This window comes from Chaetodon trifascialis, chromosome 2 (genome assembly GCF_039877785.1).
Source record: "Chaetodon trifascialis isolate fChaTrf1 chromosome 2, fChaTrf1.hap1, whole genome shotgun sequence".
Classification (NCBI taxonomy): Eukaryota; Metazoa; Chordata; class Actinopteri; order Chaetodontiformes; family Chaetodontidae; genus Chaetodon; species Chaetodon trifascialis.
Genome location: NC_092057.1, coordinates 24,042,715 through 24,059,106, shown reverse-complemented (window position 1 = coordinate 24,059,106; position 16,392 = coordinate 24,042,715). Strand labels below are relative to the sequence as shown.

The 16,392-nt window shown below is 42.7% G+C and overlaps 1 long non-coding RNA gene across 1 annotated transcript in view; it reads left to right on the top strand.

Moving 5' to 3' along the window:
• The window catches only part of LOC139349588 (uncharacterized), a 36,772-nt gene extending 23,363 nt beyond the window's left edge, over positions 1-13,409 (top strand). Inside the window, exons 3-5 of the long non-coding RNA XR_011603468.1 lie at positions 5,659-5,839; positions 6,035-6,089; positions 12,039-13,409. This is a non-coding gene — a long non-coding RNA (uncharacterized lncRNA). The remainder of the gene's footprint in view (positions 1-5,658; positions 5,840-6,034; positions 6,090-12,038) is intronic.
• Positions 13,410-16,392: the final 2,983 nt, after the last annotated feature.

Below are 16,392 nucleotides of genomic sequence, written 5' to 3'. Positions count from 1 at the left end.
AAGTGTTGAGTGGAAGCCCTCCTTTTGTAGTTCTGGACTAAGCTGACAGAAACGAGGCACAGAGGTCCCCACAGGTCGCTAGCTTGTTCATAACATTCAGCCTGTGACTTCCACCATCCTCATTTTTTGGAGTAATGATCCAAACTGGAGACGACAGACCAGCGTCGTGTGCAGCTGCAGATAGGGCAGGTTGAGCTCCGCGCCTGTGTGACTTTTACCATGACGATATGCCTCAAAAGATAATTTGATGATCTGTGTGTTTTGCTGCCAGGTTAGCCCACCACCTCCACCATCTCCTCCCAACCCCTCCTCCTCCTGTTCCTTCATTGCTGCAGTAACTTATTAATTTCTGTCAGCTGGTTTTCCCTGCCATTTAGAGATACTACCAAATCACATTATGTCTGTCATGGATTACGTGTACAGGCAATGCATCTCCTTGAAGAAGAAAGGGAAAAAAGATCAAAGATGTTCTTACAATCACCTCTAAGTGAATATAGGAGGTGGACGTGTTTGAATGTGTGCGCTCGGATCTCACATGCTATATGTTTTATGGGGAATGCAAATGGCCAGCAAAAATGCTGTTGACGTTGTGTTCAGTTTCCTGCTTATATAATTATCAGGAATATTGATCATTGAATAGTTGGAACTCTGCCGAGCGCACTATGGAACATTTAAAGGTCATCATTGCAGTTATGTTAGCTGATGATAGAACGAAACGAGAGATGCTCATCTCAGGTTTTCTTAGCTGAGCTCAGAATCTGAAAGGCTACAAAGCCATATTCCCATATTTACCCATATTTGGCTGTGTGTGTGTGTGTGTGTGTGTGTGTGTGTGTGTGTGTGTGTGTGTGTGTGTGTGTGTGTGTGTGTGTGTGTGTGTGTGTGTGTGGCAGAGGATTTGAAGCTGTCACTTTGTAATTACCTCAGCAAATACAGGCTTGGAGAGAGTTGACTGAAGTCTTCCAGTTGGACAGCCCTGGGAGAAAATGAGAAGTGACAGACCACATAACACAGCGTGGGACGTAAATAACTTTTACCCCCCTTTCTCTCTCCCTCTCTTTCTCTCTCCCTCTCTCTCTCTCTCTCTCTCTCTCTCTCTCTCTCTCTCTCTCTCTCTCTCTCTTTTGTCGTAGAAACATGGTTGATACTTCAAGGATTTTGAAAGTGAGAGAGGGAGAGATGAGCTGAAATGAGAGAATATCCCTCGCTTTCATCTTTAGAAAAAATCTCTGACATCCTCTCTCACTTGCTTTGATGAAAGTCTTTGGTTTTTTGGTGTTTTATCCTCTTACACGAGGTGTATGTATTATAGCGTGTGTGTGTGTGTGTGTGTGTGTGTGTGTGTGTGTGTGTGCGTGTGTGTGTGTGTGTGTGTATGTGTGCGTGCGTGTGTGCATTCACACATGTTGTGATGAACACCGGTACGCAGTGATATCATTTCCTCACCAGAATTTGTGTAGGTGGCATGAGGAATCTTTCTTTGTGTGCGTGTGTTTGAGGGACTTTTCTCCACAGAAGGGCCTCAATTTTTCATTCTGTGTCCTCATCAAGCACAGAAAGTCCAGGGGTTTGTGTTATACCCACTGGCCGCTGACTTCATTTTGTTGTGCTGGATTTACTTCACCGTCCTCTGTTCTTTGAGCTCTAGGCAGGTTGTTACTGAGACAACAACACTGTTGTTCCAGTGTGTGTGGATGTGTGTGTGCGAGTCCAGCATTGATCACTGAAGAAACACTTCCACATTGGTAGGCACTCATGGTATGTCTTCAAGCTACCTCCACCAGAAGTACTCAGAACTTTTATTTGAGTAAAAGTAGCAAAACTGAAGTGCAGTGTAAAAAAAAGTGAAATATTTACTTCATAATCTTACACAATGTGCAGGATGGACTATTCCAGAATACCTCATATATACAGCGGATTGTAATTAGTAATGCATAATTGTGTAAGCATAGCTGATGTTGCAGGTGGACATGGTGAAGGCTAATTTTAATCACTTTACACAGTATACTGCTGGTCACTTCATTCATAATAAACATTACATTATGATTTATATTTTGTATTAATAATCTGAATCTAAATAAGGAGTAACTACTGTTGTCAAATAAATGTATTGGGGTAAAAAGTGCATTTCTGGCTTCCAAAATGCTGTGCAGTTTAAGTAAAAAGCAGCATGAAATGGAAATACTCAAGTAAGTTAAGTACAGTATTTGAGTAAACGTACTGAGTTACACTCCATCGCTGACCTCAACCCCCATATAAGTACATTTATATACACATACACACATATAGCACATCCTTTCAAGCTGTACCATCCCGCCTCTGGCTCTGCACCACCGGTGTCTTTCTCTTTTTCTCCTTTTCTCTCTCTTCTCCCGCCCTCTTTGCACCTCCACCGCTCAGCCTGGCTCAAGTCCAGCTATAGATTGTTAATTATGGTTTGTACGTGATGCACGGTCTTGCCTCCAAATACTACAGCAGTGTTCTTTGGCAGACATCAAAGTGTCGGTGTTTCATTCCATGGGGATTAGTGATGGTAGTGTGTGATAATGCCCCTGCCTGCTCGCTGAATTAAACGCCCATGGCTGGGCGCAGGTACTGGGAGTCTAATGAACACACACTCGCACAGGCAATCACATGCAGTACATGCACTTCAACAATGAAACAAGATGCGGAGACACTGAGGAAAGATAGTTACAGACAAAGAAAGATCGTGCTGAAAATATGAGTCTAATTACAGAAAAATCATACTCATCTGTCATGATTAAACTATGGACTAAACATCCAAGCAAACTCTCCCTTTCATCTGTCTTCTCTCAGGAAAAAAGAAAAAAGCTGCATGTTGGTCAATGTCCACAGAGATCCGCAGTGCATTGACCGTCCTTCACTCATCTCTCATCTTACACCCCCGTGGCAAATTGGATTTTTAAACGGCTCGTTTTTGATCATTCCCCCGTACTCATAATTGACTGTGGTTTTCTCTCTCGCTGTCTGTTTTCCTCACCCGCTTTCTCTCTGTCTCACCAGCAAACTTAATGAAACAAGAATTGGTACATAAAAAATATAAAAAAAGACCAGTCTCTATAGCAACTCCAGCCATGATTCATAAAAGGACAAATGACAAGTGTTTAAAGGGCTGTGGGGCGTCTTAATGTTCAGTTTGTGCTTTCTCTTGTCGACTGAGAAGGTCTCAGGAGACAGCAGGAAAAACAGCCATGAAAGGAAAATTACAGAGAGAGACAGAGGGAGACGGAGAGGCCGAGGGAGAGAGAGCGATAGAAACTCGTCCTTGGTGATCAATGCATCTGCTATTGTCTGATCTGTTTCTTTGTCCACAAGGACGAAGGCAGAGGAGAGGAGGCAAGTGATGTATATGAGCAGTGTTTAGGCCTCTTATACCAAATGCCTGACCACAAGCTGGGTGTACAAGGAACTGTGCTGCTACTAGCATGTAGCTGTTTCTGTGTGACATACATATAGAGGACATACCATACCTTCACCATCTTCATTGATGAGACCTGTGAACATGGTGACATCACTCAAAGTACAGCACATGATCAAAACTTGTATTTATTCACCCCAAACAGTCACAGTACCTGTACATTAGCTGTTAGCTAGCAAGCTGCAGCATGTGCTGACTGTAGTCTGAGGGTGTGTTTGTGTGTGTTTATTCAGTTTAGCCTCCGATTGAACTCAGCACTCACCAGAGACAGTTCTGTTTCCCTGCAGCCCCTCTTCTTTTCCCCCTCTTCTCTGAACATTCATGAAGTAAAGTACATTACCCCTCCAGTCAGCAGTCAACATGGACAGACAGCCTAATTACACAGCACCCGACAGTGGAGGTCGGCACTTCCGTGGCTCGCCGCTGCAGACAGGTTGAGAAGAGTGAAGATAATTCCACTTTCTAATCCCAAAAGTTTAAGGAAAAACTCTGAGCTCTCCTCACGCTGGTAAACAGCTTGTGATCAGAGCACAGGCCGCTGTGACTTCGGGTGTTTGTTTCTCCAGAGGCTCCGGCTGCGTCCCCGGCCTCTCCTCCAGAGATCCCCAGCACAGCAGCTGTCTGTCGGCAAGCGGTAGCTCCATCACTCCACTTCACCTGGTCCTCCATAAATAACGCTCTCAAAGCCTGGCAATACACACACTTTTTGCTAAAGCTTTGAAAGTTTTTTCAAAGTGCGGGAATACCCAAATAATCTGGGCATCTAAACTGTTGGTTGGTATGTTTCTTTCCCCATCGGACCTTGATGTGGTATGACGCCACTGTGTTCCCAGATCTTACTTTGAGTGAACATAATATCATTAAGTGCAATGGAAATAACAGCCAAACCTACAAAAATGAAACCAAGAAACCAGACATGATTCTCTAAGATACAGGATGAGCATGGAAGTTAGACATGGGAATGTGCAGAGACCCTGATTAAAAGGGTTTAACACACACACATAGAGACCATGAAATAAGAAGAAAATTGTGATAAAAATGGTCCTTTAAATCCTAGAGTTTAAGCTGTTCCTTCATTCATAACTTTGTGGCAGCTGGAGGTGATCACAGCCTGAAAAGGTGAAAAGGTTGTGACAAGAGTAGTAAAAATGACACCAAACAATTCATCTAACCCTGCTATTTGAACCTATACAGCCAGTAGTAAGGGTATCATCAAACTGAGAAAATGTGCTTTGACTTGTCATGTGAAGCAGAATATTTTTACGTACATAGAGCCAAACTCTGCCTGAATAAGAAAAAAAGGAATAAAAGAAAGAGCCTTGAGCCTGTTAGCCAAGTTAGAGTTGCTGTGGAAGTGTAACCTGCATCATTTATGTGATTATTTCTGCTCTTCACGGGCTTTAAAATGTGTCTTGCTTACTGACAACACTGTAATCCTCTTCTGTTTGTTGTCATGACATCCTCATCATTTGTCTGACATGCTCCCTCAGTGAACAGGCTGTCATTTACAGTCGCTTCTTGCTTTGGTGACACAGTTAATGTCTATGTGTATGTATATATATATATATATACATACCTATACGTACAGTATGTGTGTGTGTGTGTGTGTGTGTGTGTGTGTGTGTGTGTGTGTGTGTGTGTGTGTGTATGTGTGTGTGTGTGTGTGTGTGTGTACTAGAGAGGAAAAGATACAGACAGGCAAAAAGACAGGGACAGAAACACCTCGACAGAGACAAAGAAATGACCTTTTTTTGTCCTTGTGAACTGGTTTAACAGCACGCAGTGGTAACGGAAAGAAAGGCACAGATAAGGATGGCAACAACAAGAGGAAGAGAGGGAGTCTGAGAGAGATAGTGAAAGAGGCAAAGATAAAAAAGGGCATCCAAGAAAAAAGAAAACACCAAAAAACAAGTCTTAGCAGCCAGACAAATACCTCTCTCCACCTGTAATCACCTCCTGCAGGTCAGCTTCTGCCTCGCCTCGCCTCTACTCGCCACAATCCTCCAACTAACACAGAGCCAAGCCATCAAACAGCCATGTCTTCTTCTACCCCCTCCCTCTTTTCTCTTCTTTCTTTTTACACAGACAGAAAAGACCTTGATGTTTTTCCAATAATTGGCAGCAGAGGTTGACTTTTTTTCTCCACCTCCCCCCTCCCTCTTTTTCTGTTTATCTTTTTCTCTCTCTCTTTTTTTTTTTTGCTCTTCCTCTTCCTTTAGAGATGAATACTTGGCCCGGGATCAAAGGCAGACCCCAACCGGCTACTCTGGCCACCACAAAGGGGCGTTGGGCGCTGGCGTGGGGCCAGGTGCTGCACATGGCCACATAGCCAGGGACAAGGCATGCAGATGGGGCCTGCAGAGCCCTTGTCGCCTCCACCCCCACTCCTGTGTGCCAGAGGTCAGTGGCTAAAGTATCAGAGTGGGTGCTTCCTGTAAGATGATCCAGTCTGACTCACTTTTGTTTCCATCTGTCTTTTCCTTACGCTTGTGTTTCTCTCAGTTGGTTTGTTTACTTCCTGCAACTGCCATGTTTTTCTTTCTTTCTACACCTATCACAAACTCTGACTTTCCGTGTTCTTCTTAGCTGTTCCAGAGCGCAGATCCGAGGGAGACTGGCAGCCAGTGCAGCAGGAAAAGCACCAGCTGAGGTAAACATCTTGCCCCCATGGACAGAACTGTGTTTAAATGTTTGAGAAGACCTGACTTGAGTTTAGTCGAACACTTCCCTCAACCCTCAGCAGCCCTTGTTTAAATATATAAGCGCTACAGCCAAGTCCGATGTCTCCGAGGCCAGTACAAATAAATTGAGGTGGAGGACATAAAAAGTGGGATAGATAAAACAAATGAACAAGCCCTTGCAGTCCAAATATATATGCAACACCCAGCTTGCTTTTCAACTCCTTCGACTGACACGTTTGCAGAATTTCTTAGAAGACAGCCAAGATGATGTCAGTGAGAAAGAGCAGGATTGTTGGATTACAATTACAGAACAATTGTGAATCACTTCATTAAACAGGGGATGTGAAAAGACATAGTGAGAGCCTTCTTTTCCTATCGTGCATGTCAGAAAACATCCTCTCTGTCAGAACCTTCCCAATAACTTTCCAGCACAGTTCTCGTCTGTATTACAGTTGGGGAGTTGAAATATATAGACTGAGAACACACAGTATACACACATACTGCCTCGTGAGCGCTTGGGCTTTCCAGTCTTTCCCTGCTCTGCAAGGTATTTACGGGAAACAGTCTGCGTTTTGTTGCTTTCCCTAACAAACCCGGTGGTTTCCTGCAGATTTTTCATTCGTTTTGTTTCATAAAATGTAAAGTTTCTGAACCGCCATGTCCGAATTTCTGAAATGAGTAAAAACATCCTGGATGACAAGAAGCACACGTAAATTTCTGGGAGAGAAAAAAGACAACAGCAGTGTTTTTCCACACTCTGCATGCTGTCATGCATGAATCCCCGGCTTCAGCCATATGTTTAAGATTAGATGTACTTTTTTGTTAGACGAGAACACAGTCAACAAAGTTCTGCTGCTTCCCCACTGGTCATGAATCAACTGGGCTCTGTCCACACCCTCTCTTTGTGGTCTTAATTCTATTAAATGCTGTGATCACAGCCATCATGTGTGTGAAGAATAAGACATTTATAGTGTGAATGATGGTATGAATCACTTTCTTCCTAATGTTGACTGACATAGTACTCACACAAAACGTGTTTTGTTCATTTCTGGTACGGATTTAATCTGAAAAGAACAGGATGATGTACATTTTAATGCTTATATGTGTCATGTAAATGTCAGAGTCTCTCTCTCTTTCTCTTTACATTAACCTCTAGCTCTGTACTGAAGCAGCACTATGCTGGCTGTCAAACTGCAGAGAGGTTTTTGTGTGGTATGAAGCCTCTGTGAACAGTAATTAGAAATGATTAAATTAATCCTGAAATAAACCAAACAAAAACAAACTTTCAAGCTGCATTGATTGATTTCATTTTAGCCACTAGGGGTGCCACTTCCACTAGCAGATTAAGCTGGAAACAGATTTTGGTATATTGCTCATAGGATGTCTGAAAGCATTCATTTGAAGCCATGTTTCTGTCCACATGAACTTTAATATTCACTCTTGTGCCAGCTCTCATTTGGTAAAGGTGCTGGATGCACAACTATATCCACCAGCCACTCGTGAACCTTGTCTGTCTGCTGATGGGTACAGGCGAGGTCAGCTGGTTTATCAGAACCTTTTCTCTCTGAAACCACCTGTCTGCTGCTGCTGAACATGGGTCAAAACAAAGAAAAACAGTGACCACTTAAAAGATGTTAAACAGTATGTAGATTGAACAGAATGACAGAGGCAGTGGCAATTATCTGTGGGGTTTTGCAAGTGTCACCTTTCACATTACATTTGATCCATTGTTGATCTGAAACATTTTATTAATGCATCTTTAAAATAGTTATAGACTATGACAGCGAGGCATTGATCAATTGATTGACACACAAACGGTCGAATCAGTGTGAGTGGGACAGAACATGATAAATGTATATGTAAGCGTTTAAAACAAGTGTAACAACATAATTGTTGTATTAATTGTAGTGAAAACTGGGACATTTTGGTAGTGAAAGTCGTAGTGTTTTACAGATATTTGACCAGACTCCAGACACCCAGAATGCTGGATGAACAGGGACGTCTGGTCACCGTCGCATTGGTTAGCACACAAGAAACATCGACCCCCCCCCATTGGTCAGAAGCTTTCTGTCTCAGTTCACTCACTGACCAGCCTGTTGTAGTGCATTTCTGACCTGTTTGCTGGTCTGGATTCCTGTCGCACATTAATGATTTGCTCACAGGTAGCAGGGATGTCACTCAGACAGTTGCTTCCTTTATAAACAGCTTGTTCATTATGTTTTATTATCCTCAGTAAAAGTTTAACTCTTTACTTGTATCTTAGGCTGTTGGTTCATGACATCCCCATCAGTCTCAAATGTACTTTGTGTTTAGTGCTAAATGTTAGCATGCTAGTGCACTAAACTGAGATAGTGAAGATGGCAGGGCTGCCAACTCTCACGCACTGACCGTGAGCCTAACACAGAGAAAAACAAATGCATAACTCATAACACATGAGGATGGTGGACAGAAAGGACAGAGCAGCACAGCACAACAGCAGCACTGTGCGTGTGCAGCAGCCAGTTAGACCATCAGGGGGAAAGTGGGAAATATACACAAATGCATCATATTGAAATGTGTTCCCCTGCATGTCATATTCTCAGTCAGCAGCTCCTCTGGCGTCTCTTTCTCACAAGCAGGAGTGACAGTTACTACGGTAATAACTGTCGCTCTGAAACTTTCTCATGATTCCCATTAGCAGGTTATTAGGTTAGTGCAATGCTAAATCACATACGTAATTGTGCGTCAATGGTGAAATCTGATAATATAACATAATTTTTTTCAAGTTTGGTTTACATCAACTGGCCAAACAAGTCTCACACCAAATAAGAGGAAGCCTCAAGGCGGCTACAGCACTGAAAAAATAGAGCTGTAATCTTTAATAGACTGTCTGTGCACACAGGACAAAGTCTGAACATCAGGATTTTTTTTCCAGGACCCTAAGCACACACACACACACACACACACACACACACACACACACACACACACACACACACACACACACACACACACACACACACACACACACACGCACACACACACACACACACACCACTCCAACATCAAAAAACAACTTTTAACTTTGTGTACGTAGAGTTTTGTCTCACTTTGCACCTCAGTTCCACATCTATGACAAATTGATTATTGATTCATAAAAAAACCCCACATATTTGAATGTGATTAAGACAGGTTCGTTTAGATTAATGATGCTCACCACGCCACAAATCTGAAAATCCAATCATCAAATCAGCATCATGTATTGGTATTTATCCAAGCTCTTATTTAGACAGTACCTTTGTTTAATAGCTTAATTCAGCTGCCAAGGTGTCAGAAGATGAATTGCCTTTGTGTGAAAGCACCACTGACTAAATCAATAAGAAAAAAAATATGACAAATCCAAACAACATAGTTCAGCCAAGAACTCTTTCCCTCTATTCAAATTCTAGGCTGTTATTCTAGTTTAACAAAATCGAGTTTGTTTGTTTTCTGGACAAAATCATCCTGCGGGATCCACTGTCTTTGAACAATGTGTTTTTCTCCCTCATTTACTTTTCATACCATGCTACTGTTTGTAGATGCAACTACTTGCCAACCCTCCAGATTCTCCTGAGAGCCCCATTTTTCAATGCCCCCTTCCCCCCGTCCCCCTGATTCCACATTTCTACACCAAAATGACTCGGTAAATTCACTAGAATGCAGGAAAACAGACTCTGAAATTAGCAATTTTCTGGGGAAGATCCCCAGATACCCTGATTAGGTTTAGTTTCCTGTTGCTATGATGACTGGCGGTTGGCAAGTATGCTTATCAAGCATGATTTGGCTTTTCATCCATAAAGGCTTTAAAATGGTGAATTTGGGGCACCCGGATCACTGACCTGGTGGAGCGTGTGCGTCATACACTAAGTCTGCATCCTTAGTGCAGCAGTCGGTTTGATGACCCTGACCCCTTCACCGATACCGAATCTTACTCCAAACTGCCGAGAAAGCCCTGACGTGCATCGTACACATTACACCTGCCAAACAAGAGCATTTTAACATTGCCGTTATGAAGATCTTTCATAGCTTTTAGCTCAAAGCTCTGCCTCAGTAAGCCTCACAGAGCCATTAGCGTAGCTGTAGATTATTGGCCTTGTTCAGGGTGGGCAGCATCAGCAAAGCTAATGAGTGAAGTGGGAAGAGCAGGTTCCCTAATGTAAGCAAAGCAACACACGTGTCCACTCACTTAAGTTTGAGATCATTGTGCTGCAGAAGTGGACTTAGAAGTGTTTTTTCTTTTCTTTTCTTTTCTTTTCTTTTCTTTTCTTTTCTTTTCTTTTCTTTTCTTTTCTTTTCGTTGTTTTTTTTATTGCATTGTTAAAACTTGTCATATTCGAATCCATTTGAACAAACCTGAATCAAAGCTGACTACAGCCTCTGCGCTCCATCATAGCAACCTGTAAACTTATTACTGACACCTTTTCAAACTGACAAGGTGTTAGTGGTATTGGATGGCTTATCACTGTATTTGCCTCATGATGAAGTAGCATATAACTATTTTTTATATAATCTGACCGTCACTAGGTTATGTAACTGGATCGTCACTAGGATACATAACAAATACACCTTATGTTGTGAAGTAAACGAAAGAAACAATAAGCTACCAGTGATCACAGTATTAGGAGATAGCCATGTGGATGTGGAAAGATGCCATGTTGCTGATCCTTCACTGGCTCAAATTAAGGACTTTACTTTGAAAATCATTTGATTTCTTGCTGCTTTCAAAAGACTTCATGAAAGCATCACTGTGTAAAAAGCATAGGTCTCTGTGAGTAGGTCCACTGTATGTAGCTCAGGTAATGCTGACCCCCTGCCACGAAGAGGTAAATAAAGCCAACTAAATAAAACGACATGATACACTTAATGTAACCATTATGGAAAAAAACAGTTACTTCCAGCTCAGATAATGGCCCGCTTAATACAGAAGACTTAGTAATTAAAGAACAGGGGGGAAAAGATAATGCAGTTACCTAAACAGGGTCAACTGGTTGCTTGTTTAGCTTCAGTGGTAGCTTACTTGCTGTTAGAAAATTATGAGCAAAGAAGACTGATGTTGTTTTTCTGTAATAATGGGCATTATTTTCACTTTTATGTGTTCCTCCTACAGAGAAAATAGGCCTGATCTCTCCCTTTGTGGTTGCTCCAACTGCTCACTTCCACCACCCACACAACACATTTTCCCAGGCAACAATGTTCCTCCAAAGTTTACACACAATAAATAACGATATGCCCAAAGCAGTTAGCAGTGGCCCCGCTCTCCGTTTCCTGGCTGGAGTTGAAATGAAATGGTAATTTTGACTTGAGGAGGATTTCAAAGGGATGGCCTCTACTTTTCATCTTGGTGCATACCACGAGCTCGCCGACACATTCACGCTGGGATTTGAGAAAAAAAAAAAGGAGGAGAGAAAAAAAAAGCAGAATTTTAAGTTTTTTTCTATGAACTTCCTTCTTTCTTTTTTCTGCCATCTCCCCACAGAAAAAGAGATGCAACGTTGCTGAGATCTCTCCCCCAGATGGACAGCGTTTATATAAACAACCATCCCCGGTTCAGGGAGCATTTGATTGATGTGTCATTGTCTAAAGATTGTTTCCAGGCATTTGAATAGATAATTCAGAGTATTTGATGTAGACATCTTTCTTCAAAGGTCAGTTGTGGGGGTAGAGCAGGGGTGTCCTCTATCTCCCATGCTATTTTTCGCGTTGACGGCTGCAACCAGCCTGCCTGCTTTTCACAGGGGAGATTGACTGACACTTGAATCGTCCTTCTGCTCAAGATTACAAGGTGCTTTCCAAAACTCCATCTGAGATCTGCTCGCTAGCTCTCTTATGCAAAATGCCTTCGTCTCAAACAAAAGACCATAACACTGTGTGGATGTGTCCTGTGCCTATTTGTTGTCTAGGTTTGGGCTACAGTCTTGAAGTGAGATTGGAGCAAGACCAAAGATGCGGCGGAGGGATTGGTTCAGGAACTCCATTATCTCTGCAACAAGGAATGAGAAATGGAATTAAATCACCCAAAACAAGGTCTGTCGCACATCAGCAGCACTGGCTCCGATCCTCCCATGTATATAACATCTTACTCTACACAGAACCCGCTCTGAAAACCAAAACAGCCTCCCACTTTGTACACTCTCTTATTCCCTACATCACAGCCTGGCTCGCTCTGACCCAGCAGCTGCGCCACTACCGAGGGTCCACTTTCCCCGAGTTGGACGATCGCATTCCATTGTCAGTCAGCCATGAGGGAAGCGTCCGGGTGACAAAAGCAGAGTGTGAAAAAAAAAAAAAACACCGTGGTGTCTTCATTATCTCCTAGCTCCGCGGCCCGTGAACGAGGCCAGGGTTAATTGCTGTTGATTAGACGTCAGTACGCATGGCTGAGTGCACTTACAGATCTCACTGAGGGGGCCACAGAGGGAGAGGAGGAAAGGATGAGGTCGCTCACAGACAATGATGTGAAATCAGTGTCAAGTGTTCCTCCTCGGTGGGCTTAGCTGGTTGGGAAGCAGATAAGGAATGTAGATGGGGCATGTTAAATGTGTTTTACCTGCGCAAATGAGGAATTATGCTGAAAATTGAGACTGAAAATGTATCATGCCGTGGAGAAAATAAGGTAACCATGGTGATGAAATAATAAAATAATACATGCTGGATTAATTAATTCATTGTGTTATGATGTGTCTCAGTTAATTATTGATTTCGAGATGAGCAGCTGATGTTGGTTTGATGCTCTCATGGTCAGTCCACCTCTTCGGTTCAGACTGAAATATCTCAGCAGTATTAAACAGATGCCATTTAAATTCACTCAGATCTCCATGGTGAACAGAGGATTAATGCTAATGCTAATGCAAGAAATACCTGAAAATCTGCTAAATGTATTGACATAAAATTTCGTCGAGACATTCATGGTCCACAGAGGATGATCATTGACTGTGAAGCTCTCCTGACTTTCATAGCGCCATCATGATCACGTTTGTGGTTTTTCATGGAATGTCTAAACCGCTATTGGATGGATTGTCATGAGATGTGGTACAAGCATTTAAATCACCCAAATGATGCATTGTAATTATTTTGGTTTCTATTTCAGTTGGTCTATTTGTATTTAGGGCTAAATACCGACCTAACTGAAGGCATTCCCTTCAGTCTCAACTACACTTTGTGTTTAGTGCTAATTAGAAAATGCTAAACATTATACACTTACCTTAACATCAGCAGTTAGTTTTGTTAACAGATTAGCATGCTGATGTTAGCATTTCTTTAAAGGCACCTCTAAAGAATAAATAACTAATAAGAAGAAGATATAAGTGATGCTTTGATGTGCATAAATTCAGACTTACACACCCAAAGGTTCTTTCTCCTGTGACGTGTAAACTACAGACTTTTGCTGGTACGTTGCCAAAATGTCTGTCTCTGTGTGTTATAGACAAACAAGTGCATTCGTTAACCCTGGGTTATATTTGTCTTTAATGTGCGATTTTTATCGCTTTGTTGCTTTTGTAGCCAAAATAATCACGACAATAGAGGTGGTTCAGACCGGAGCAGGAACGGCAGGCAGACGAGCGAGGGCGGGACATTGTAACCTTCACGCCCTTTGCAGAGGGAGAGCTCGCTTTGTTTAAATCTCACAGATCAAAGGGTGCAATGCAAATTCCTGCAGCTTCCACGCCACCATTTGATGTTTTGGGGAGCCAAATTATTGTGGTGATTACAGTAGCCGTACACAACCAGTGGAACGGGCCAAACAAGGATCCTTGTTGTGACTCTCAATTAGTGGTGTGACATCTCAGCACCCGTCGTCTGAGAGGCATCCCGCAATAAGAGAGGCTGTTTAGTCTGATAAAGTGATTTGGCTTGGTGAGGTCCTTTCATCTGCACCGACAGTGGGGTATTTGAGGCTTCTGGGTATTCTCTCTGCACATCCTCACACCTCCCCTTATTGTGACAATAGTGCCACTGTGAGCAGCATTTCAGAGAGGCGATAGGCCTGCTGCACTGTGAACAACTTCAGTCCACTGTCATATACAAGTGTTTCCATGGTGAAATTACCAAGAATGTCTAAAAGTACAGGCATGTGAGGACACTGTACAGTGAAAATACAATTGTCTATTATTTTATCAGCTCCTGGTTGTGTTTTTCTTCACCCTCAGCAGCAGCATGACTCAGAACAGATATTAGATATCACACCATTAGCAGTGTTCCGATGTCTGAATATTCAAACACTCAGCCATCTCTGAAGTTGACGACGCAGGCGTTATTTTTTGTTTGTGTGTTATTGAAAGCCACAGTGAGTTGAAAGCATAACTTTGCCTGTGGGAAGGACAGAGCACCAGAGGATCAGGTTCAGCTGTATTTCTGATAACACTTTGCATTCTGCAGGCACTAGTGACAGCTCTGATGCCTCATGTTTGATTGTCTCTTTCATGTTTTCCTCCTGCCTTCAGTATAAGCAGCAAGGCCGGGGTGGAGGTGAACCGATGGCGAGCGGACTACCGCGGTGGAGACAGATTGAGATGTGATGTGTTTCTGCCAAGGTGATGGACAGGGGCACTGGAAGGATGTTGGTTTTCAGACACTCCAGGCTGTTTCTGATATGTAACAGAGTTGCAAAAGGCCCTGGTGGTGAAACCATTTCAAGTACAATTAGCATCATGACAGGAATCTTTGGCTGTGGGGTGATACTGGATGTGCTGGAAAAGAGCTGGCTCACGAACAGGATACTTTTTAACCATTAAACTATTAGAGAAAACCATTTTATTTTTCATTTTTAGACACAAGGTTATTTCTAAAAGCCTGGAATAGTGAGATTACTGAAAGGATAAGGTTGGTGATTTTTCTTATTGTCAACAAATCCAGTGAAAAATCAAAACCAACAATGAACTGAGCCCTCAGAAATATTGTCTGTGGAGCCAAAACATGATATAACTTATTCCTCTGTGCCATACAGCTCCACTGTTGTCCAAAAAGTATTAAAAACACATAAAAGAGCCACATTGCAGCACTGGTTAACTGGTGTTTTGGTGCCTTAAATACTCACTAGAGCACCAAATCCACAGCTGAAAGTAGTCCCCAACAAATACTTTGTTTCCCCCTGTTCTTCCTCATTTTAAAAAAATTTAAGCCTGTTTGTGACACTTAAATCTAAAGATTTGAACCTTTGATGGCATTGAATGGGCTTGAGGCTTAGTGCCACCAACAGGCTGGGGACGTCAGAAAGGATCGGGAGACCAACTTACGCACAGGATTTGGTGTTCATGATTGGATTTATTGACAGTGAGAAAATGCAGAATATTGTCAGCCTCACCCTTTGCATGCATGTAAATGCTATCATTGTAAGCAAAATTGTTCATCATTCTTTCTTGGTCAGTACCATCATGCACATCTCACTCTCTGAGGCCTGAAAAAGCAAGTATAAAAACCTGCAATGCCCTTGTCCTATAGCTTTATTCGTCTCTGTGCAGGGCATTGTGTTGACCTGGAAACAGCTATTCACTGCTGTGAGAAAGCGGCCCCTGAAATGCTCCCTCTCACTAAGAGAAACATATAACAGTATTAGATCTAGTTTAATTACACAGGGGCTTGCGGATGGGCCCCTCTTTTCTCTCGGCGGTGAAAATGCTTAGCGTTTGTTGTCGGTTCAAGGCTCTCTAAAGGATGTGCTGGCATGTGTAGGGATCTGGCAGAGAGGAAACTTGCGGTGGGGGGGTGAACTGTTATTGTTTGAAAAGCGTGTAAGCGGCCTTCACAACACCGCATCCACGGAAATGAAGCAAAGACAGAGGGAGAGGGAGAGAAAAAGGCAGAGAGAGAGCAGGAAAGAGGAAAAAAAAAACTCTTGCGCAGCTTTGACTGACGACTTAACAGGCGAAACCGAATTTGTCTTTTGCCGGGAGATGTCAGATGCCTTGCCAGTGAGAGAGAGAGATGGAAAGAGGGAGAGAAAAAGCACACCACAGAATCTCTCCTGCGTCTTTTTCGCCCTCTCTTTTCTCCTCCGGTTTAAGACGGCTCGGTGAATGCAACAACATCAAAGGCCTAGCACTCAGAATGTACATTGTTGTTCCAGTAACCACATGAAACAGAAAGGGAGAGATGGAGAAAGGCTGGGAGAGATGGAGCAAGTTTTTTTTTCTTTCTTTCCTTGTACATAAATAGGGAGCTATGGAGGGAATCGGTTTAGAAACGGTAGAAGATTAACTCTTTTATCTCTTCATTTCAAACGTCTTCCATATCCACATTCTCCACATGCTAACCACT